Below are 24,547 nucleotides of genomic sequence, written 5' to 3' on the forward strand. Positions count from 1 at the left end.
AATGGAACAAGTTTAAAATTATTTTAGAATTCTTTAAAGAACTCCAAAGTAATTTACACCTTGTTCCAAACATTTCTAGGCCATACAGCATCGCTGGTCTCACCACAGTCTTGTACACCTTTCCTTTCATTCTGGCCCATAGTCTTCTATCACATAGTACCCCTGACACTTTTCTCAATCCCATCCCAACCTGCTTGGACCCGTCTCTTCACCTCTTTTCCACACTCTCCGTTACTCTGGACTTTTGACCCCAAGTACCTGAAATCCTCCAACTTCTTGATCTCCACTCCCTGTAGCCTCACCGTTCCACCCGAGTTCCTCTCATTCACACACATATATTCTGTCTTGCTGCAACTAACTTTCATTCCTCTCCCTTCCAGAGCATACCTCCACCTCTCTAGATTTTCCTCTACCTGTTTTCTGCTCTCACTACAGATCACAATGTCATCCGCAAACATCAAGGGGTTTCCTGTCTAACCTCATCTGTCCATCACCATTGCGTACTAGAACGGGCTCAGAGCTGATCCCTGGTTGAGTCCCTCCTCCACCTTGAACTTCTCTGTTACCCCTACAGCGCACCGTACCAATGTCTCACAGCTAGCATACATGTCGCGCACCAGTTTAACATATTTCTCTGCCACTCCAGATTTCCTCATATAATACCAGAGCTCCTCTCTTGGCACCCTGTCATATGCTTTTTCTCGGTCTACAAAAACACAATGCAGCTCCCTCTGGCCTTCTCTGTACTTCTCTATTAGCTTTCTCAACGCAAATACTGCATCTGTAGTACTCTTCCTCGGCATGAAGCCATACTGCTTTTCACAAATGCTGACTTCTGCTCTCAGTCTAGTTTCCACTACTCTTTACCATAACTTCATTGTACGGCTCATCAACTTTATCCCTCTATAGTTGCCGCAATTGTGCACATCCCCTATATTCTTAAAAATAGGCACCATCACACTTTGTCTCCATTCTTCAGGCATCTTCTCACCCTCTAAGATCCTGTTGAATAACCTAGTCAGAAAATCTACTGCTCCCTTTCCTAGACACTTCCACACCTCCACAGGTATATCATCAGGACCAACTGCTTTTCCCCTCTTCATCCTCTTCAATGCCTTCCTCACTTCACTTTTACTAATTTGTGCTACTTTGTGGTCTACAATAGTCCCCTCTTCTACCCTTGCCTCTTTCATTTTCCCCATTCATCAGCTCTTCACAGTACTCTTTCCATCTTCTCATCACTCTTCTAGCATCTGTCAATGCATTTCCTTCTCTGTCCTTAATCACCCGGACCTGTTGTACATCCTTTCCATCTTTATCTCTCTGTTTTCGCCAACCTGTATAGATCATTCTCACCCTCCTTTCTATCCATCCGAGCATACAAGTCACCGTACGCTTTTTGTTTTGCATTTGCTACCTCTATCTTTACCTTTCGCTATATCTCCCTGAATTCCTGTCTGTTCTCTTCAGTCCTCTCAGTATCCCACTTCTTCTTTGCTAACCGCTTTCTCTGTATACACTCCTGCACTTCCTCATTCCACCACCAAGTCTCCTTGTCTACTTTTCTTCCAGATGACACACCGAGTACTCTCCTATCTGTCTCCCTGATAACTCGAGCTGCTGTTGTCCAATCATCTGTAAGCTCACCGTGACCACCCAGACCCTTTCTCAACTCCTCTCTTAAAACCATGCAACACTCCTCCCTTTTCAGCTCCCACCACTTTGTCCTCTGCTCTGCCTTTGTCCTCTTCATCTTCCTTGTCACCAGAGTCATTTAGCTGCCCCACCTCATGGGCTCATCCAGGTGGATGAAGGGAATATAAATAAAGAAAACAAACTATAATAGAGATTTAATAAAGCGCGAAAAACAGTCAACATGCAAGCAGTGGGCGTGGCTCGTTGGTCTTGGGGTATGATTCTCGCTTAGGGTGCGAGAGGTCCCGGATTCAAATCACTGATGATTCCCTGACTCTCATCTTGTTTGCTCCTACTTTTTCACAGCGCTGTAATGTGAGCAAGTAAGTTTGTTTTGTTTTGTTGTCATTTGAACCGGGATATTAGCTCCGACTCCTTTGTTGCACAGGATACCTACGTTGAAGACAACTGATAGGTGAGAGCGTACCTTGACGTTGACCGGACAGGGAAGACCGAAGAACTGGTAAAATGTCACCCTTGAAAAGGTATTGAATGTGAGAAAACCTAATGGCAAATGAGATGTGACTTGATTTTCTCTGCAACGCTGATCATAATCAATGGAGCCCTATCCCCACCATATTGGGCCTGGTGGAGAAATACAAGTATTACTAAACAAGACATGAGACAATGTCAAAGAGTCCCAACATCTCTTCAGCGGCAGTGCTGCTTCTACCGTAGAGACTGGGAGAAAATGAAAAGTAAAGCAAAGGCAAAGTCTGCCGTGAGACAAAGGGACATTGTGGGCCAATTCAACATGGCAAGAGGTGCAGGAAAACAAAATTATCCCACATGGCGGAAGGCTTCTCCCGCTGAGCAGCACCAGCTGGTGGTACTGGACATGCACCACCAGGAAGAAGCAGACTGAATTGCCAGAGCTTTGTCCCTCACCAAGCATGGCCGCTGGGTGAGCTGAGATGGTGTAAAAAGTAGTATGATCTTTTGGAGCGGCAGTGGAACATGGACGCCACAAGCTGAGCTTGACCATCAGATCCATGTATGATGTCCTGCCCCCTCCTGCCAAAGTACAAAAGTATTTTGGAGAGGATCCAGCCTGTTTCCAGTGTCCTGCCGAAGCAATCCCAAAGAAAATCCTTGAGGGCTGTAAGACCAGGCTCCCCTGAAGAATAATCAGAGCCTGCATGCTAATCTGAAGGCAGATTCACCTGTTGCCCCAAGCAAACGGTGAAGTGCCTGGTTACTGCAATGGAAAACGAGAAGGTAGCCAGCAATGCCATGGGCCCATTGTAAGCCCTGGTGCTAAAGGGCTTACGAGTAGACTCTATTTTCAGTCTCACCATTCTGGATGACATTATAGCGAGGTGGTCCTGAGAACCAAATACTACAAAGGTGTCTTCCTTGTGAAGCTGACACTTGGGAGTTTTTTCTTCTATATAAGTAATCATTGGGTGGAAAAGTCTGTGATGGTTGAACATCGCTGCTGAAGCAGAGGATGCAAGGTGTGTGCGAAGAGTAGACCGGATCCGTCCGTATGACACAGCAGAATGTAGCATTGGAAGGGCTCGGGCTCGTCCGGGATTTGAACCCGGGACCTCTCGCACCCAAAGCGAGAATCATACCCCTAGACCAACGAGCCACAAAAGCTTGCTGAGTTGAGTCACGACCAATCAAATTTGATTATTCATATAGCACCAAACACCAACACAGCGTTTCCATGATGCTGTACAAATATAGAGCAGGACTGAACCACACTCTTTGGAAAGACTTACAGAATACCCACATTCCCGAATAAACAAGCACTCGGAGACGCTTTGAGGAAACACTGCCCTTTACCAGCTCGAAACTGATATGAGATTCCTGAGCCTTGGGGTTTCCTTCTGATGACCACCTGCTTTTATTCTAATATGGCACTAATGGCAGGCAGCCACTTGCTGGGAGTACAATGCAAGGTGTGAAATGTAGCTGAGGCCGTGGTCTTCACATTCTACAGTCATGGCCAAAAGTTTTGAGATTGCCACTTTCACAATGTCTGTTCCTTCATGGTTTTTAGGTGTTTGCCAGATGGTTCTATTGTTGTGTCATTCTCCAAACTTTTGGCCATGACTGTACAGACCTGGTCGTCACATCACAATTGATGAACAGCTTCACCCATCAGAAACGTTGCCCTTTGATTCAATATATTGCTACAAAACCAGATAAGTTTGGCATCAAGTTCTGGGTGGCTTGTGATTTGACATCAAATATATCTGCAATGTATTTCCATATGTTTGCAAAGAACCTGGTCGTCCCAAAGAGGAGAGACTGTCCAAGAGTGTGGTAATGAAGTTGATGGGACCATTTCTGAACCAGGGCAGAACTGTCACAACGGACACTTTTTTCACCTCAATTTCACTTGCAAAAAGTTGCTCACCGGGAAAACTACCCGTCTTGGGCCACTCAATAAGATTTGCAGAGATATTCCCCCTTCGGCTCAGGAGATGAAATGCAATGAGTTCAGCACTCAGGTGTTTTCAACGACTGACACCACCCTGACAGTGTATGCAGCCAGCTGGAAGAAGACTGTCTCCGTAATGAGCAGTATACACGGTGTGGTTCAGACTGAGGAAAGCCACAAAAGAAAGCCAAGCACCATCACCCAGTAACATTCCACAAAATCCGGTGTCGTTGCCTTGGATCAGATGGTGCGCGAGTACAGCCTGCGGGCAGGAACACGAAAATGGCCAGGCACTGTGTTCCATAACATGGTCGACATGGCAACCCTGAACACCCATGTGCTGTATCAAGCCTGCACAAGAAGTGGTTATCCGGCATCAAGCAATGCAGAATATTTCCAAAAAAAAAAAACAAGCACATTCAAGCTTTCAAGAGAAAGATCAGAGTCAGAAGCAATGAAGTTACAATTACCCTTGATTAGGTGAAATCCATGTAAAACTGATTCACACCTCTTTCTCCCCCCTCCTCCCAGAGCTGCTCCTCTGATAAACTGCATTCAACTCCCAGCAGGAGGGCTGCCACATTATTAGCATACTGGACAGACCACATTCCATGGCAGGGGGATCAAATGACCCCTCTGTAGTCTCCAAAGGTTAGGGATCAAATGATCCCTCCTTAGTCCCTCTAGTTTAAACCTGCGTCTGGATTGAAGTAAATGTGACCTATATTCTGAAGAACCATGTAATATTAGACATATTTTAATACCAGACACCAGTTTTAAAGAATTCCCTTGTTACTTAAAACTTATTCAAAAAGCTTCAACTTCATAAGATAAAAATATAACCCGATGGCTTTATCCCTTAAACATGCAGCGAGATTTCAGTAAATGTGACATATATAGTGTATATTCACATCCTATCTAAGTACCGGACACTAACTCTAAAGAATTACAAAGTTATATACAACTTTTGCCAAAAACCTTCAACTCGGTGGGATAAATACTCTGTGTCCATTGGGCTTTATCGTCTAAACCTGCGGCTGGAGATTAGTAAATGTGACATATATTATGTAGGATCACGTCCTATTCAACATATTTCTGCAAAGGTCACAATTTTAAAAAAATCCCCTTTTTATTTAAAAGTTGTTCCAAAAAGCTTCAACTTGGTGGGATAAAAAAAAAAAAATAACCAAAGGGCTTTATCTTTTTAACTTGCGGCTGGATTTCAGTAAATGTGACATATATAATATAAATTCACGTCCAGTTCAGTAATATTTCAGCAACAGACACCAGCTTTAAAGAATTCCAAAGTAATTTACAACTTGTCAACTATTTACAACTTTACAACTATTAACACAAACGCCATCTTCAGAAAGGGTCAGAGCCGCCTGTTCTTCCTCAGGAGGCTCAGATCTTTCAATGTCTGCAGGACCATGCTGCAGATGTTCTACCACTCGGTAGTGTCCAGCGTCATCTTCTACGCTGTTGTGTGCTGGGGCAGCAGGCTCAAGACAGCTGATGCTAACAGACTCAACAAGCTCATCAGGAGAGCTGGATCTGTCCTGGGCGTGGAGCAGGAGTCTGTGGTGCAGGTGTCAGAGAGGAGGATGCTGAAGAAGCTCCTCAGCATCATGGACAACATCCATCACGCCCTGCATGCCACACTGACGTCCTGTCAGAGCTCTTTCAGCCGTAGACTGATACCACCGAGGAGCTCCACTGAACGCCACAGGAGGTCTTTCCTCCTGAGGCGATCAGACTCCTCTCCTCTAACTCCTCTCCATTCTGCCGCCGGCAACCATAACAACCTATCTTTAACTTAAAAACAAACAAAAATATGCAATATCTCATTTCTGTGCAATATTCAGAAACTGTGCAATATTTCATCATATTTCATCTCATCTCATAACAGCTACACTACAATGTTCCCTTCTATCATACTATTGTGCACTCCTTACCTCACTTGTTACTAAGACACTTATAGTTTTATCACTGCTTACTAAGACACTTTATAGTTTCACTGAGACACTTTATAGTTTATAGTTTATTTTTATTTCTAATTCTGCCTTTCTTTTATGATTTGTTACTGTTATATTTTCTGTAACTCTGGCACTGCAATTTCCTTCGGGATTAATAAAGTTGTTCTTATTCTTATTCTTATTCTTATTCTTAAGAAAAGAAGCGAGGAAGGCAACGAAGAGGATGAGGAGTTCAAAGGCAGTGGGTCCTGATGACATGCCGTACATGTGGAGGCATGGAAGTGTCTAGGAGAGCCAGCGGTACGGAGGTCAGCGACTGGATGATTCAAAAGAAAAAGAAATACAGCACACATGGAAAAATACTGTACAGGGATGACAAGAAAGGCGACGAGCGACAGACAGAGACGGCGAGACAACGGAAAGTGACCCGAAAGGTAAGGCGAGGAACTATGACTGAGCGCTTCACTGTGACTCCGGTGGGACAGACACAAGGGAATGAGCGCGGGTGTCCGTGTGTGAAATGTTGGCGCTCTTGAGAGACAGCACCCCCTGCTGGGGACAGAGAGGACGAACATGAAAAAGCTTACGGCACCTGGTATTCCAAGGCGGTCTCCCATCCAAGTACTAACCAGGCCCGACCCTGGTTGGCTTCCGAGATCAGACGAGATCGGGCGTGTTCAGGGTGGTATGGCCATAAACGAGGGAGACCCGCGTGGAAGGGCATTTTATAAGCAGCCGTCCTCTGTCTTTTCCACCTCCAGTCATTTCCACATCTGTCAGGAGCTCCTTCTATTTAGTCTCCATGATTACAGCCAGTGGTGCCCAAGGCTACTCTAACCAAAAATCATCAGACACTCCTTAGGCTACAGCCTAAGGTAAAAAGGGAGCTAGCAAAGGCCATAGCAGAAAAGTTCAAGGTGGAAGCGGGACTCCGTCGGGGATAGGCCCTGAGCCCCTTCTTGGTCGCAATGGTGACGGACGGGCTGACGGATGAGGGTAGACATGAATCTCCACGGACCGTGACCTTTGCGGATGCCGTTTTGATCTGTAGTGAGAGCAGAAAACAGGTGGAGGTCAATCTAGAGAAGTGGGGGTATGCACCGCGTACTCAATCGGGGGGGGAACCCACGCGGACTCTTCACAAATACTGCAGGATCCGGGAGCTCACACACCATCCGTCTCGCACACACACACACACACCGCCCAGCGTGAATCTCTCACACACACACAATCCGTCAAAAAAACGTCAACTCTGAGTTCTGACGGGCCGGGACGCCGAAAACGACACGTACACTTCAATTTTCACGAAGAAGTCAGAGGACAACCGGAACACGTTCCGTCCGTCCTCCTGATGCTGCCAGGGGTTTCTGCCGCTCTACGACCGGGAGAACTTCCCCCTGAGCCCAGTCTGACACAGTCTATCGGGGGCAATCCATCCGTTTCAAATGCGATTCATTTAAGCTCAGTTCTGGTCCATAGTGGGATTTTATTGGGCTGCACGGGGCGAATGGTAGGGACAGGGTTTCAGGCAGACACGCTCGTGTGTCGCTATCTACCGCTCCCTACCGGCAGAAACAACGGGGACAGTGTCGCTGGTCACGCAGGGCACAGACAAGATCTGGATCCCATGTATGTTGGTTACGTATGACGTTGTTGGAGGACACGGCAACCTTGACACCGGACACAAAAGCTGGGGGTGCACCGTTCCCAGAGATACTGCAATACCGGGTCGATGCGCGGAGTGGACGGAGCAAGCCCCTATTCCATCTCCCTGTTCCAAAAATCAATTTAATATTAGGTCCAAGGATAGGGGACGTATCAGATATTAAACTGATAAAAACAGATACTACACTTGATCTTAGCCAAAAGGCCAAGGAGCGATAGCCCCGCGCCCTCGCTCGACGCCAACGCATTCCCCGAACCGTCAGCTTCACTCACGACTTCATTCACAAATAAACCCCTACGCCGTCTCCGCCGCTCGGCCCGGAGCGACGGCGCATCTCCCCCATCGCCCCCATCGCCCCGGTGACGGAGGTCCCGGTGGAGGCCGACGTTCCTGCTTTACAAGAAACAACATGGCTGATGCATCTTCCGCATCTGCCCGCTCACGTGGCGCGCGGCCCCCCAACAGGACGCCGGAGCATCAAAGTAAACCCAGGACTTCAACAAGCAGACTCCTTGGAACCTGATGAATGAATGGGGAAAAATGATAGAGAGCCAGGGGTAGAAGCGGTGACTACTGGCGACCGCAAAGGAGCAGAGACCAGCGTAAAAAGAAGCGAGGAGGGCATCGAAGAGGATGAGGAGTTCAAAGGCAGTGGGTCCCGATGACGTACCGTACAGGTGGAGGCATGGAAGTGTCTAGGAGAGCCAGCGGTACGGAGGTCAGCGGCTGGATTATTCAACAGCGAGAGACACAAACGAGAGAAAAAGAAATACAGCGCACATGGAGAAACACTGTAAAGGGATGACAAGAAAGGCGGCGAACCGAAAATCATCAGACACTCTTTACCTTCAGCTGCAGCCTAAGGTAAAGGGGGAGCTGCCAAAGGCCATATCAGGACTGGTATGCACGCCGGGACAGTTCATGACAAGAGAAAGAGAAAAATAAATAAAATACACATGGAAAAAAGGACGAGTACCACAGATGCAGTATTGGCGCCCAGAATGCTCATAGACAAGTACAGTGGGGGCCGGCGGGAGCCGCATTGCCTTTTTGTACACCTAGAAAAGGCCTACGACAGGTTGCCAAGAGAGGAGCTCTGGTATCCTATGAGGAAGTCTGGAGCGGCAGAGAAGTGTGGTGCAGGACATGTATGCTAGCTGGGAGACAGTGGTGCGGTGTGCTGTAAGACGGGACCAGAGAAGTTCAAGGTGGAAGCGGGACTCCGTCGGGGATAGGCCCTGAGCCCCTTCTTGTTCGCAACGGTGACGGATGGCCTGACGGATGAGGGTAGACGTGAATCTTCACGGACCGTGACCTTTGCAGATGCCGTTGTGATCTGTAGTGAGAGCAGAAAACAGGTGGAGGTCAAGATAAGATAAGATAAGACCTCCGTCACGCCCCGGACACAGAGGTCCCGGTGGAGGCCGATGTTCCTGCTTTACAAAAAACAACATGGCTGATGCATCTTCCGCATCTGCCCGGTCACGTGGTACACGGCCCTCCGACAGGACGCCGAAGCATCAAAGTAAACCCAGGACTTCAACAACCAGACTCCTATGAATATGATGAATGAATGGGGAAAAATGAAAGAGAGCCAAGGGTAGAAGCGCTGACTACTGCCGACCGCAAAAGGACCAGAGACAAGTGTAAAAAGAAGCGAGGAGGGCATCGAAGAGGATGAGGAGTTCAAAGGCAGTGGGTCCTGATGACTTACCGTACATTTGGAGGCCTGTAAGTGCCTAGGAGAGCCAGTGGTACGGAGGTCAGCGGCTGGATTATTCAACAGCGAGAGGCACAAACGAGAGAAAAAGAAATTCAGCACACATGGAGAAATACTGTACAGGGATGACGAGAAAGGCGGTGAGCGAGGGACGGAGGCGGCAAGACAACGGAAAGTGACCCGAAAGGTAAGGCGGGAAACTATGACTGAATGCGTGTCGCGCCGGGCTTCACGGTGACTCCGGTGGGACAGACACAAGGGAATGAGTGGCGTGTGTCCGTGTGTGAAATGTTGGCGCTCTTGAGAGACAGCACCTCCTGCTGTTGACAGAGGGGACGAAAATAAAAAAGCTTACGGCACCTGGTATTTCCAGGCGGTCTCCCATCCAAGTACTAACCAGGCCCGAACCTGCTTGGCTTCCGAGATCAGACGAGATCGGGCGTGTTCAGGGTGGTATGGCCGTAAACGAGACTAGCCTACGCGGAAGGGCATTTTATAAGCAGCCGTCCTCCGTCTTTTCCACCTCCAGTCATTTACACATCTGTCAGGAGCTCCTTCTATTGCGTTTCCATGATTACAGCCAGTGGCACCCAAGGTTACTATAACCAAAAATCATCAGACACACTTTACCTTAGGCTGCAGCCTAAGGTAAAGAGGGAGCTAGCAAAGGCCATACCAGGACTCAAATTCACGGCGGGACAGTAAATGACAAGAGAAAGAGAAAATTAAATAAAATACACATGGAAAAAGGAAGAGTACTACAGATGCAGTATTTGTGCCAAGAATGCTCATAGAGAAGTACAGAGAAGGCCCGTGGAAGCCCCATTGCCTTTTTGTACACCTAGAAAAGACGTACGACTGGTTGCCAAGAGAGGAGCTCTAGCTACCTCATATGGTGTTTTAAAGTTCTTCTTTCTTGTTCAGTGAGAGAAATCTAATCTCTGCTGGGCTTTAACAAGTGCATCTAAGTCAGGTTGAATTTCTGAAGTGGAGATGTGAAGCACAGCTGACAGATGATCATCAGTGAGAGGATCTATACCTGGATTTTTTAAACTTCATCATTGAAAATGTTTGTTCACAAATGTAGGTAGAGCCAAAGAGAACAAACATCTTCTGAGCATGTCTCCTAATGTTTGGAAAGTTCTCCTCCTTGAGAGAAGAGTAGAAATCCAGCAGAGATCCTGACTTAAAGTGCTCTGCCAGTACTACATCATACTGCAGGTCAATGAGTTCCAGCTGAAAATCACTGGGTGCATCATCCACACGGAAGGTAAAGAGAGAAGAAATCATGTGCATGTCATCCTCCATTGTTCTAAGATCCTCAAATCACCTTGAAAACTCACCATACAATGCTCCTCACATGGATGAGTACCTGCAGAGGTTATCAGCTGATGGTGTGACTTCTTTCAGGGTCAGCATGTGAGTGAGAGTGTTGCTCTCCTGTTGTCTTGAAAGCAACTGTATCTTTCTCATGAAAGCCTTCACCGGGCTGTGCATTTCATGCACAAAAAGGCCCTTGCCTTGCAGCTTGGTGTTCAGTTCATTCATCAGTGCAGTCACATCAACAGCAAATGCAAAATCTGCCATCCTGTCCTCATCTGCAAGCTCTGGGATGGCCTTGCCTTTTGTCTCACAAAACTCCTGGATTTCTGCTTTCAGATCCCAGACTCTTTTTAGCACTTTGCCCAGGCTGAGCCATCTCACAGAAGTGTGGTAGCCAATGTCACTGTGCTCACTCTCATGCTCCTCCAGAAGTGTTATAAACTGTCTGTGATTCAGTGCCCGCGCCCTGATGAAGTTAACTATTATAGTAACAACATCGATAACATGGTTAATTTTTAGCACTGATGTGCACAACACATGTTGGTGTAAAATGCAATGTAAAAATACCAATTTCTGATCAGGGTCAATTTCAGTCACTTTATCCTGCATGCGTTTTAAAAGTCCGACATTTTTCCCTGTAAGATTTGGACAACCGTCCTTGGTGACACCTGCCAGTCTGTCCCATTTCAGTCCCAACGTGTCCATACAAGCATTTACCTCAGTGAAGAGATCGCTCCCTGTCGTCATCCCTTTTAACGACCGCATTGCTGCCAGCTCCTCCGTAATCTTGAAGTCCGGCGCTATCCCACGGACAAATACGAGTAGCTGGGCTGTGTCGCGGACATCACAACTCTCGTTCAAAGCCAAGGAGAAAAAGTCAAAACTTGGCACTTCACGTTGCAGCTGTAGCTCCAGATTCCCCGCAATGTCCTCGATCCTTCTCGCCAAGGTTCGCCTGGACAGCGGGACTTGCTCAAATGCCGCTTTTTTTCAGGGCATATTGGTGCTGCAGAGTCTACCAAGCACTCTTTCACAAACTCCCTGTCTGCGAATGGCTTGCTTTTTTGGCTATTTTGTGGGATATCACGAAGCTGGTCTTGGTTGCTGCATCCCTGGATGTATGAAGCTTGGTAAAAAAGCCTTGCTGCGTTTGCAGCTTGGCTAGCAAAGCTTCCAATGTCCGCGTTCTTTCGTCATCAGTCAGGTTTTTATATTTCTCTGCATGTTTCGTCTGGTAATGCCGACTCAAATTGTAGTCCTTAAACACGACGATCTGCTCCCCGCAAACTAAACACACAGCTTTACCTCCAACTTCAGTAAATAAATACTTAGCTGTCCAATTTTTGTTGAAAATCCTACATTCGGCATCTACCTTTCTCTTTTTAGCCTGAGCGGATATTTTTGAGGGCGAAAATTGTCTTCTTGTGATTCAATCGCGCGCATGTCTTGATATTCGCATTACGTCATTATGTGCGTGAATTAAGAAAAAAAACAACAACTTCAGAATAAAAGCAGTGCAGCTTTAGCCCATGAATGAGGTGAAATTGGAAAGTATGTTTATTTTGTAATTTCCAATTAACCTTACACTGGCGGTCAGAGTCAACCAAAGGTATGTGGCCCGGGCCATACAATGCCCAGGTCTGTTATACAAGGTATGCTCAGGCATTTCCTACAAAGGACCAAAAGTCAGTTACAGTTGCCAAAGTATTGTGGGAAAGTACTTTGTTCATTATGGACTACCCGCTAGAATACATTCAGACCAAGGTAGAGATTTTGAAAGCCGCCTCATAAAAAAACTCTTATCCATGCTTGGAGTAAGAAAGTCGCACACCTCACCTTATCATCCGCAAGGTGATGCTCAACCAGAACATTTCAACAGAACACTTCTCTCAATGCTTGGAACTCTTGAAAATGTGCAGAAACAAAACTGGAGTCAACATATCAGTCAGTTAGTACATGCGTATAATTGCACTAAAAATTAGTCCACTGGATATTCCCCATACTACTTAATGTTCGGGCGCAATGCCAGATTGCCTGTTGACCTCTGTTTTGGTACAGCTCTCGACGGTAATTCAGAGACGTCTCACCTACAGTATGTGGACAAAATGAGAAAAGAACTCCAAAAAGCTTACCATTTAGCTGCAGAGTGTGCAACCAAGAGCCATCTGAGAAACAAAACCTGTTATGATCAATGAGTAAGAGACCAACCTCTACAAGAAGAGTCCTCATAAGAAATGTTGGCGTAACTGGGAAACAAAACACAAGATAGATGGAAATCCACACCCTATATTGTGATTAAAAAGTTTTCCAACTTACCTGTAGACAGAGTCAAACCCGAACAAGGAACTGGAAGTGTCAAAACTCTACACAGAGACCACCTTCTACAAATTGGTTATCTTGTCAGGATTCCCGATAATTCTGAACAAACTAAAAGAGTCAGAACACCAGTTACCAGGAGACAACATACTCTAAGACACCAAACACATCACCAAAATGATCAGACATCTGACATCTCTTCAAACTCTGAATCTGAGTATGAGTGTGTCTACGAGTGCCCAACCTATGATAAGGTCAGGAAACCACTGTCCATACCAGACCGAACCACCCCAGAGCATACTCCCTTTGAAAATTTCCCCTCATCTGAGAGTGAACCGGAGGTGGAGAAAGTACATTCTGTCAGTTCACAGGAAGAGGAATATCAGTCCTCCAACGAGGAAGCAGATACTAATGATACAGCTGAAGACACTGATGTGGAGTTGAGAACTCAAACCAGCCCTAGAAGCAGAAAGTCAAAGCGTGAAGTAAAACCAGTGATCCGCTTGACCTATGATAAACCTGGAACTCAAGCTGGGGAACCTGTGACTATTGTGCACCAGAGCATGGTCATTCACTTGAACCTCAGTGCCAGAGGAAACCCTGATCTTGTGAAACATCCTAAAACATGCCCCTACAGATCTAAGTCTAAACAGTACAGTTAGATGAGGACATCTACACCTTTTAGAAGGGGGAGGATGTAGCCCGTCTAAAATTTCATTACAGACCATACAGGCTAAAATGTAAAGATGTTTTAACATTTAAGTAAAATTAATTAAGACTGAAATGGCTGTAAAACATTTAATATTTCATGTTTAAAATGTGTTCATAAATGGTTAAAAACAAGGTTTAATCTTATCTAAGGTTTTTGTCATTTATTTGGGAATCGTGCTTTTAATCGCCACAAGCTTGTGTGAAACGTACAGCTCAACATGTGCTTTTGTTTGCATCCGAACTTGTTAAGTGTCAATATGGTATTTTCTTGAATTGTATTGGTTGATGTACACTTAGTGTCCAATCCCATGCGTGATGGCGGGATCTGAATGAGGAAGGCAATAGAACATCTAGGCGCGAGGCATTCGACTGCTGCGTTTGCCGAGGGAAGTTTGTGAAGCTAAGCTGAAAGGAGAATGGTCATAAAACATTGTGGATGCAGAGTCTACGTTGCTGTTTTCGACTATTTAACCCTGTGATGAGTGAGTACTCGATGTATATGATTTTTATGCTTAGACGATATGTTTAAGTGCACATATGCGATGCTAATCGAGCGTTAGCATTGTTAGCATTTTACCGCGAATTAATTTCATACTCTGTATGTAAAGTATATGAGCTTGGAATTGGAGACCTTTGATGCTCAGTGGACCGAGAGGAATTCTCTGGACGTTTCTGCTGAGGCTTAACCGATGAGTTTCACCGAGTGCACTTCGTGATGCCGTGATGCCGAGTCATTGCTAACCCGTTTGCCGAGAGGGAATCGCATGGTGATGGACAACATTTGACTATCCATTGCTTCAACACCAAAAGGATTAGTGAGTACATCAAAGCACATGCATTTTATTTTGGGGCTTGTGAACAAGTGAAACGGACATTTTCTGTTTTTCTGGTCCAACGATCCCGAGCATCGAATCAGGCCTGCCACGATTGAACTTTCTGAGAAAAACAAAAAGGACTTTAAGGTTATGGTTTTTGAACTGGACTGAACTTGAAGGGATGTACATGGTTTTTGAATATGTTTATGTAGTTGCAAAGCGACAAAATCTCAAATGAACGCACTACCAATTTTATTTCATTTTTCTTTCTTTTAATTTTGTGAAACTAAACTTTAAATTTGTACTTAAAGAGATCTGTGTTTGTCTTAATTCATATTTTATCCTTAGGAGATGGAGGCACCGCTATAATCAAACAGCATAAATAAGTTTAAGTTATCAAAAAATTAGGTATTATTGTTTCTCCTGTTTACCATTGAAAATTTCATCTAAGTAACGTTCCCAGGGCCCAAACCATTGTACTATCACTGCATTAACTAAGAGGTTGGGTGCTACACTGCTCTAACCAAAAATCATCAAACACTCTTTACCTTAGGCTACAGCCTAAGGCTAAAGCCTAAGGTAAAGAGGGAGCTAGCAAAGGCCATACCAGGACTCAAATGCACGGCGGGACAGTTAATGACAAGAGAAAGAGAAAATTAAATAAAATACACATGGAAAAAGGAAGAGTACTACCGATGCAGTATTTGCGCCGAGAATGCTCATAGAGAAGTACAGAGAAGGCCGGTGGGAGCCGCATTGCCTTTTTGTACACCTTGAAAAGTCATACGACAGGTTGCCAAGAGAGGAGCTCTGGTATCCTATGAGGAAGTCTGGAGCGGCAGAGAAGTGTGTTGCACTGGTGCAGGACATGTATGCTAGCTGGGAGACAGTGGTGCGGTGTGCTGTAAGACGGGACCAGAGAAGTTCAAGGTGGAAGCGGGACTCTGTTGGGGATAGGCCCTGAGCCCCTTCTTGTTCGCAACGGTGACGGATGAAGGTAGACGTGAATCTCCACGGACTGTGACCTTTGCAGATGCCGTTGTGATCTGTAGTGAGAGCAGAAAACAGGTGGAGGTCAAGATAAGATAAGATAAGACCTCCGTCTCGTCCCGGACACGGAGGTCCCGGTGGAGGCTGATGTTCCTGCTTTAAAAAAAACAACATGGCTGATGCATCTTCCGCATCTGCCCGGTCACGTGGTACACGGCCCTCCGACAGGACGCCGAAGCATCAAAGTAAACCCAGGACTTCAACAACCGGACTCCTAGGAATATGATGAATGAATGGGGAAAAATGAAAGAGAGCCAAGGGTAGAAGCGCTGATTACTGGCGATCGCAAAAGGAGCAGAAACGAGTGTAAAAAGAAGCGAGGAGGGCATCGAAGAGGAGGAGGAGTTCAAAGGCAGGGGGTCCTGATGACGTACCGTACATGTGGAGTCCTGGAAGTGCCTAGGAGAGCCAGCGGTATGGAGATCAGCGGTTGGATTATTCAACAGCGACAGGTATAAACGAGAGAAAAAGAAATTTAGCACACATGGAGAAATACTGTACGGGGATGACAAGAACGGCGGCGAGCGACGGACGGAGGCGGCGAGACAACGGAAAGTGACCCGAAAGGTAAGGCGGGGAACTATGACTGAGCGCGTGTCGCGCCGGGCTTCACGGTGACTCCGGTGGGACAGACACAAGGGAATGAGCGGCGTGTGTCCGTGTGTGAAATGTTGGCGCTCTTGAGAGACAGCACCCCCTGCTTTTGACAGAGGGAACGAACATGAAAAAGCTTACGGCACCTGGTATTCCCAGGCGGTCTCCCATCCAAGTACTAACCAGGCCCGACCCTGCTTGGCTTCCGAGATCAGACGAGATCGGGCGTGTTCAGGGTGGTATGGCCGTAAACGCGACTAGGCTACGCGGAAGGGCATTTTATAAGCAGCCGTCCCCCGTCTTTTCCACCTCCAGTCATTTCCAGATCTGTCAGGAGCTCCTTCTATTGCGTGTCCATGATTACAGCCAGTGGCAACCAAGGTTACTATAACCAAAAATCATCAGACACACTTTACCTTAGGCTGCAGCCTAAGGTAAAGAGGGAGCTAGCAAAGGCCATACCAGTACTCAAATGCACGGCGGGACAGTTAATGACAAGAGAAAGAGAAAATGAAATAAAATACACATGGAAAAAGGAAGAGTACTACCGATGCAGTATTTGCGCCGTGAATGCTCATAGAGAAGTACAGAGAAGGCCGGTGGGAGCCGCATTGCCTTTTTGTACACCTTGAAAAGTCATACGACAGGTTGCCAAGAGAGGAGCTCTGGTATCCTATGAGGAAGTCTGGAGCGGCAGAGAAGTGTGTTGCACTGGTGCAGGACATGTATGCTAGCTGGGAGACAGTTGTGCGGTGTGCTGTAAGACGGGACCAGAGAAGTTCAAGGTGGAAGCGGGACTCTGTTGGGGATAGGCCCTGAGCCCCTTCTTGTTCGCAACGGTGACGGATGAAGGTAGACGTGAATCTCCACGGACTGTGACCTTTGCAGATGCCGTTGTGATCTGTAGTGAGAGCAGAAAACAGGTGGAGGTCAAGATAAGATAAGATAAGACCTCCGTCTCGTCCCGGACACGGAGGTCCCGGTGGAGGCTGATGTTCCTGCTTTAAAAAAAACAACATGGCTGATGCATCTTCTGCATCTACCCGGTCACGTGGTACACGGCCCTCCGACAGGACGCCGAAGCATCAAAGTAAACCCAGGACTTCAACAACCAGACTCCTAGGAATATGATGAATGAATGGGGAAAAATGAAAGAGCCAAGGGTAGAAGCGCTGATTACTGGCGATCGCAAAAGGAGCAGAAACGAGTGTAAAAAGAAGCGAGGAGGGCATCGAAGAGGAGGAGGAGTTCAAAGGCAGGGGGTCCTGATGACGTACCGTACATGTGGAGTCCTGGAAGTGCCTAGGAGAGCCAGCGGTATGGAGCTCAGCGGTTGGATTATTCAACAGCGACAGGTATAAACGAGAGAAAAAGAAATTCAGCACACATGGAGAAATACTGTACGGGGATGACAAGAACGGCGGCGAGCGACGGACGGCGGCGAGCGACGGACGGAGGCGGCGAGACAACGGAAAGTGACCCGAAAGGTAAGGCGGGGAACTATGACTGAGCGCGTGTCGCGCCGGGCTTCACGGTGACTCCGGTGGGACAGACACAAGGGAATGAGCGGCGTGTGTCCGTGTGTGAAATGTTGGCGCTCTTGAGAGACAGCACCCCCTGCTTTTGACAGAGGGAACGAACATGAAAAAGCTTACGGCACCTGGTATTCCCAGGCGGTCTCCCATCCAAGTACTAACCAGGCCCGACCCTGCTTGGCTTCCGAGATCAGACGAGATCGGGCGTGTTCAGGGTGGTATGGCCGTAAACGAGACTAGGCTACGCGGAAGGGCATTTTATAAGCAGCCGTCCCCCGTCTTTTCCACCTCCAGTCATTTCCAGATCTGTCAGGAGCTCCTTCTATTGCGTTTCTATGATTACAGCCAGTGGCAACCAAGGTTACTATAACCAAAAATCATCAGACACACTTTACCTTAGGCTGCAGCCTAAGGTAAAGAGGGAGCTAGCAAAGGCCATACCAGGACTCAAATGCACGGCGGGACAGTTAATGACAAGAGAAAGAGAAAATTAAATAAAATACACATGGAAAAAGGAAGAGTACTACCGATGCAGTATTTGCGCCGAGAATGCTCATAGAGAAGTACAGAGAAGGCCGGTGGGAGCCGCATTGCCTTTTTGTACACCTTGAAAAGTCATACGACAGGTTGCCAAGAGAGGAGCTCTGGTATCCTATGAGGAAGTCTGGAGCGGCAGAGAAGTGTGTTGCACTGGTGCAGGACATGTATGCTAGCTGGGAGACAGTTGTGCGGTGTGCTGTAAGACGGGACCAGAGAAGTTCAAGGTGGAAGCGGGACTCTGTTGGGGATAGGCCCTGACACCCTTCTTGTTCGCAACGGTGACGGATGAAGGTAGACGTGAATCTCCACGGACTGTGACCTTTGCAGATGCCGTTGTGATCTGTAGTGAGAGCAGAAAACAGGTGGAGGTCAAGATAAGATAAGATAAGACCTCCGACTCGTCCCGGACACGGAGGTCCCGGTGGAGGCTGATGTTCCTGCTTTAAAAAAAACAACATGGCTGATGCATCTTCCGCATCTGCCCGGTCACGTGGTACACGGCCCTCCGACAGGACGCCGAAGCATCAAAGTAAACCCAGGACTTCAACAACCAGACTCCTAGGAATATGATGAATGAATGGGGAAAAATGAAAGAGAGCCAAGGGTAGAAGCGCTGATTACTGGCGATCGCAAAAGGAGCAGAAACGAGTGTAAAAAGAAGCGAGGAGGGCATCGAAGAGGAGGAGGAGTTCAAAGGCAGGGGGTCCTGATGACGTACCGTACATGTGGAGTCCTGGAAGTGCCTAGGAGAGCCAGCGGTATGGAGCTCAGCGGTTGGATTATTCAACAGCGACAGGTATAAACGAGAGAAAAAGAAATTCAGCACACATGGAGAAATACTGTACGGGGATGACAAGAACGGCGGCGAGCGACGGACGGAGGCGGCGAGACAACGGAAAGTGACCCGAAAGGTAAGGCGGGGAACTATGACTGAGCGCGTGTCGCGCCGGGCTTCACGGTGACTCCGGTGGGACAGACACAAGGGAATGAGCGGCGTGTGTCCGTGTGTGAAATGTTGGCGCTCTTGAGAGACAGCACCCCCTGCTTTTGACAGAGGGAACGAACATGAAAAAGCTTACGGCACCTGGTATTCCCAGGCGGTCTCCCATCCAAGTACTAACCAGGCCCGACCCTGCTTGGCTTCCGAGATCAGACGAGATCGGGCGTGTTCAGGGTGGTATGGCCGTAAACGAGACTAGGCTACGCGGAAGGGCATTTTATAAGCAGCCGTCCCCCGTCTTTTCCACCTCCAGTCATTTCCAGATCTGTCAGGAGCTCCTTCTATTGCGTTTCCATGATTACAGCCAGTGGCAACCAAGGTTACTATAACCAAAAATCATCAGACACACTTTACCTTAGGCTGCAGCCTAAGGTAAAGAGGGAGCTAGCAAAGGCCATACCAGGACTCAAATGCACGGCGGGACAGTTAATGACAAGAGAAAGAGAAAATTAAATAAAATACACATGGAAAAAGGAAGAGTACTACCGATGCAGTATTTGCGCCGAGAATGCTCATAGAGAAGTACAGAGAAGGCCGGTGGGAGCCGCATTGCCTTTTTGTACACCTTGAAAAGTCATACGACAGGTTGCCAAGAGAGGAGCTCTGGTATCCTATGAGGAAGTCTGGAGCGGCAGAGAAGTGTGTTGCACTGGTGCAGGACATGTATGCTAGCTGGGAGACAGTTGTGCGGTGTGCTGTAAGACGGGACCAGAGAAGTTCAAGGTGGAAGCGGGACTCTGTTGGGGATAGGCCCTGAGCCCCTTCTTGTTCGCAACGGTGACGGATGAAGGTAGACGTGAATCTCCACGGACTGTGACCTTTGCAGATGCCGTTGTGATCTGTAGTGAGAGCAGAAAACAGGTGGAGGTCAAGATAAGATAAGATAAGACCTCCGTCTCGTCCCGGACACGGAGGTCCCGGTGGAGGCTGATGTTCCTGCTTTAAAAAAAACAACATGGCTGATGCATCTTCCGCATCTACCCGGTCACGTGGTACACGGCCCTCCGACAGGACGCCGAAGCATCAAAGTAAACCCAGGACTTCAACAACCAGACTCCTAGGAATATGATGAATGAATGGGGAAAAATGAAAGAGAGCAGAGGGTAGAAGCGCTGATTACGGGCGATCGCAAAAGGAGAAGAGACGAGTGTAAAAAGAAGCGAGGAGGGCATCGAAGAGGATGAGGAGTTCAAAGGCAGTGGGTCCTGATGACGTACCGTACATGTGGAGGCCTGGAATTTCCTAGGAGAGCCAGCGGTACGGAGGTCAGCGGCTGGATTATTCAACAGCGAGAGGCACAAACGAGAGAAAAAGAAATTCAGCACACATGGAGAAATACTGAACGGGGATGACGAGAAAGGCGGTGAGCGACGGACGGAGGCGGCGAGACAACGGAAAGTGACCGAACAAGGTAAGGCGGGGAACTATGACTGAGCGCGTGTCGCGCCGGGCTTCACGGTGACTCCCGTGGGACAAACACAAGGGAATGAGCGGCGTGTGTCCGTGTGTGAAATGTCTGCGCTCTTGAGAGACAGCACCTCCTGCTGTTGACAGAGGGGACGAACATAAAAAAGCTTACGGCACCTGGTATTCCCAGGCGGTCTCCCATCCAAGTACCAACTAGGCCCGACCCTGCTTGGCTTCCGAGATCAGACAAGATCGGGCGTGTTCAGGGTGGTATGGCCGTAAACGAGACTAGCCTACGCGGAAGGACATGTCATAAGCAGCCGTCCTCCATCTTTTCCACCTCCAGTCATTTCCAGATCTGTCAGGAGCTCCTTCTATTGCGTTTCCATGATTACAGCCAGTTGCAACCAAGGTTACTATAACCAAAAATCATTAAACACACTTTACCTAAGATAAAGAGGGAGCTAGGAAAGGCCATACCAGGACTCAAATGCACGGCGGGACAGTTAATGACAAGAGAAAGAGAAAATTAAATAAAATACACATGGAAAAAGGAAGAGTACTACAGATGCAGTATTTGTGCCGAGAATGCTCATAGAGAAGTACAGAGAAGGCCGGTGGGAGCCGCATTGCCTTTTTGTACACCTTGAAAAGTCATACGACAGGTTGCCAAGAGAGGAGCTCTGGTATCCTTTGAGGAAGTCTGGAGCGGCAGAGAAGTGTGTTACACTGGTGCAGGACATGTATGCTAGCTGGGAGACAGTGGTGCAGTGTGCTGTAAGACTGGACCAGAGAAGTTCAAGGTGGAAGCGGGACTCCGTCGGGGATAGTCCCTGAGCCCCCTCTTGTTCGCAACGGTGACGGACGGCCTGACGGATGAGGGTAGACGTGAATCTCCACGGTCCGTGACCTTTGCAGATGCCGTTGTGATCTGTAGTGAGAGCAGAAAACAGGTGGAGGCCAAGATAAGATAAGATAAGATATGATAAGATAAGATAAGATAAGATAAGATAAGATAAGATAAGATAAGAACAACTTTATTCATCCCGAAGGAAACTGTTGTGCCAGAGTTACAGAAAATATAACAGTAATAAATAATAAAAGGCAGACTTGGAAATCAAAATAAACTATAAACTGTAAAGTGTTTCGGTGAAACTATAGAGAGGTGGGGGTATGCTCTGGAAAGGAGAGGAACGAAAGTTAGTCGCAGCAAGACAGCATACATGTGTGGGGATGAGAGGAACTCGGGTGGAACGGTGAAGCTACAGGGAGTGGAGATCAAGAAGCAGGAACATTTCATGGACTTGGACACTCTGGATTGTTTTTTGGGCCGATCGTAAATCCACGCTTTTGCGGTGCACCTGCCATGTGCAACGACAACTCCCTAGTTGGGTCACAACCCAGCCAGGGAGGGTCGGCGCGTGCGACCATAAACAGTGAACCCGGCCTCCGGCGACACAGACTTGCTCTTGAACAGCACAACAGGGGAGAGCGCGGACGCAGTCCCCCACTACCAGAAATTATGCAGTTGAGATTCCCACATTTGGGGAATTCGCAGGGGTCAGCACAGCCGCAGTGCAATGGCTGAGCCTCGTCCTGTGTGAACCACCGTCTTGATCATGGTATCTCCCCTGCCAGGTAAGTATGAGTTGCACGCGTCCCGCGCACGGAGTGCTTTCACACGCACGCCGTTCTCAGTCGGGGGGGAACCCACGCGGACTGTTCCGGGAGCTCACACACGATCCCTCTCGCACACACACACACACAAACACACACACACACACACACTCCGTCAAAAAAAAACGTCAACTCTGAGTTCTGACGGGCCGGGACGCCGAAAACGACACGGACGCTTCAATTTTCACGAAGAAGTCAAAGGACAACCGGAACACGTTCCGTCTGTCCTCCTGATGCCGCGAGGGGTTTCTGCCGCTCTACGACCGGGAGAACTTCCCCCTGAGCCCAGTCTGACACAGTCTATACAAGGCAATCCATCCGTTTCAAATGCGATCCATTTAGGCTCAATTCTGGTCCATAGTGGGATTTTATTGGGCTGCACGGGGCGAATGGTAGGGACAGGGTTTCAGGCAGACACGCTCGTGTGTCGCTATCTACCGTTCCCTACCGGCAGAAACAACGGGGACAGTGTCGCTGGTCACACAGGGCACAGACAAGATCTGGGTCCCGTGTATGTTGGTTACGTATGACGTTGTTGGAGGACATGGCAACCTTGACATCGGAACAATTTCTAAACACGACGGTAAATCATCTCGTCCCGTGGCGAACACCCACTGGACCCCGGCACCCCAAACAGCCTTCGACGGCCTTGAACGCTAACCCCGCCCCGCACCGGCTAATACCGGCTGTTACAACGACTGCTGGTCGGACGGAGCCGATCGCGCTCGGCTAGACCACCGCTTTATCGTTGTCGTTTGAGTCGCCAACACTCAATTACCGACGCTCTCCGAGGCAAGATGGCGGAAGGCCACTAGCTAGGTTGTTAGCTAGCCTTACCTCAGCTCACGAAATCTGTGACGTTGTCAAGATTTCTAGGCCAAAAGGCCCTCAATTACCGTGAAAAATCACCGGGAGTTGCTTCGCGGTTGTTATAAACACGGTCAATCCGATTGTAGGTCGAGAAATCGTCACTATTCTCTGTAAAAGTGAACTTACGTCGCGGGGCTGGACGGCGCTTTTGACCGGGAACAAATCGCGGAACCCCGGAGCCTTCAGGGACCGACAGCTCCCTTCTTCACTTCCGTTAACGGGGTATGTTCGGAAAACCGCCATAAACTCTTCGGTTCAATTCTACTTTGAACTATATAAATTAATTCTACTTCAAACTATATGAATTAATTCTAATTCTAACCATATGAATTAACTGTACTTTAAATTATGAATTAAGAAAAGAGAGGTGGGACCTGTGGAATCCCCTCCGTGGACACTTTCATCCCGAGTCCCGCTTCTCTGAACTCTTATACTGGCATTCTGTGGCTTAACTGATGCCAGACCACCATTGTTGACATGCAGAGGTTTTTAAATGCACTGAATGGAGAGAAGTTCTGACACACTGTTGATGAATCAGGTCCAAGTCCAGTCACCCAGCAGCCCAGGAGTCTCCTTCTGTGCGCCGGTCTGCTCCAAGACCTCCAACATCATCCCCGTCTGCAGGAAAACAAAGAACCACAGGACCCTGGGTACAGATCTTCCATCCTGGCTCTGTAGGAGTGACTGACGTCCTCTGAGCACCTTGTTGTTCTGTCTTACCTGAGATCCAACACCGACCCGCCCTGGCCCCCCTGCTGTTCACCTAGAGTGAGCAGGACCAGAGGAGATGCTGTGATAATGAGCACTGTTGTGCAACTTGAAAGTCCTAGAAGTGACATCTGGACATCTGGAGCTCATGTGAATATAAACCACAGCGGGTAAAAACACAAACACATAAGCTGCACTTGTCTGTGAACTGCAGGTGTTCACATTGTAACGAGATATTTACACATTAACCTTTTTTTTTTTTTACTTTTAATTAAATACATACTGTTAAAATTTGCAAATATGTCCTGGAAAAGCAGTGCCTGTAACACGGCTGATGGAAAATGTTCATTATGAATGAAACAAGGAAAAGTTCATCCATTTTTTATCCCCGCTTTATTTATTATTGTTATGTTTTACTTGAAACTCTGGCACAACCATTTCCTTTGGGATAAATAAAGTTATTCTTATTCTTATTCTTAAACAGGCCACATCTGGCCAATCAAAGATTGGTACAGAATTCATGCTTGATATGTATGATTGGATCAACGAATG

General features: G+C 47.6%; 9 non-coding genes across 9 annotated transcripts; all 9 read right to left on the reverse strand.

The window, feature by feature from the left end:
• Positions 1–3,217: 3,217 nt before the first annotated feature.
• trnap-ugg (transfer RNA proline (anticodon UGG)) lies at positions 3,218–3,289 on the reverse strand. Its single transcript has one exon. It is a non-coding gene; the product is annotated as a tRNA-Pro (tRNA).
• A 3,354-nt stretch (positions 3,290–6,643) lies between these two features.
• Positions 6,644–6,762, reverse strand: LOC147220360 (5S ribosomal RNA). Its single transcript, XR_015108599.1, has one exon. It is a non-coding gene; the product is annotated as a 5S ribosomal RNA (ribosomal RNA).
• A 992-nt stretch (positions 6,763–7,754) lies between these two features.
• On the reverse strand, positions 7,755–7,945 carry LOC147220361 (U2 spliceosomal RNA). The gene has a single exon (XR_015108176.1). It is a non-coding gene; the product is annotated as a U2 spliceosomal RNA (small nuclear RNA).
• A 1,852-nt stretch (positions 7,946–9,797) lies between these two features.
• LOC147220362 (5S ribosomal RNA) lies at positions 9,798–9,916 on the reverse strand. The gene has a single exon (XR_015108604.1). It is a non-coding gene; the product is annotated as a 5S ribosomal RNA (ribosomal RNA).
• A 6,476-nt stretch (positions 9,917–16,392) lies between these two features.
• LOC147220363 (5S ribosomal RNA) lies at positions 16,393–16,511 on the reverse strand. Its single transcript, XR_015108410.1, has one exon. It is a non-coding gene; the product is annotated as a 5S ribosomal RNA (ribosomal RNA).
• A 1,395-nt stretch (positions 16,512–17,906) lies between these two features.
• Positions 17,907–18,025, reverse strand: LOC147220364 (5S ribosomal RNA). Its single transcript, XR_015108411.1, has one exon. It is a non-coding gene; the product is annotated as a 5S ribosomal RNA (ribosomal RNA).
• Positions 18,026–19,405: 1,380 nt separating this feature from the next.
• On the reverse strand, positions 19,406–19,524 carry LOC147220365 (5S ribosomal RNA). Its single transcript, XR_015108413.1, has one exon. It is a non-coding gene; the product is annotated as a 5S ribosomal RNA (ribosomal RNA).
• A 1,381-nt stretch (positions 19,525–20,905) lies between these two features.
• Positions 20,906–21,024, reverse strand: LOC147220366 (5S ribosomal RNA). The gene has a single exon (XR_015108646.1). It is a non-coding gene; the product is annotated as a 5S ribosomal RNA (ribosomal RNA).
• A 1,198-nt stretch (positions 21,025–22,222) lies between these two features.
• Positions 22,223–22,386, reverse strand: LOC147220367 (U1 spliceosomal RNA). The gene has a single exon (XR_015108257.1). It is a non-coding gene; the product is annotated as a U1 spliceosomal RNA (small nuclear RNA).
• Positions 22,387–24,547: the final 2,161 nt, after the last annotated feature.

This window comes from Fistularia commersonii, chromosome 24 (genome assembly GCF_037954325.1).
Source record: "Fistularia commersonii isolate RoL2024-O1a breed Wild chromosome 24, RoL_Fcom_v1.0, whole genome shotgun sequence".
Lineage (NCBI taxonomy): Eukaryota > Metazoa > Chordata > Actinopteri > Syngnathiformes > Fistulariidae > Fistularia > Fistularia commersonii.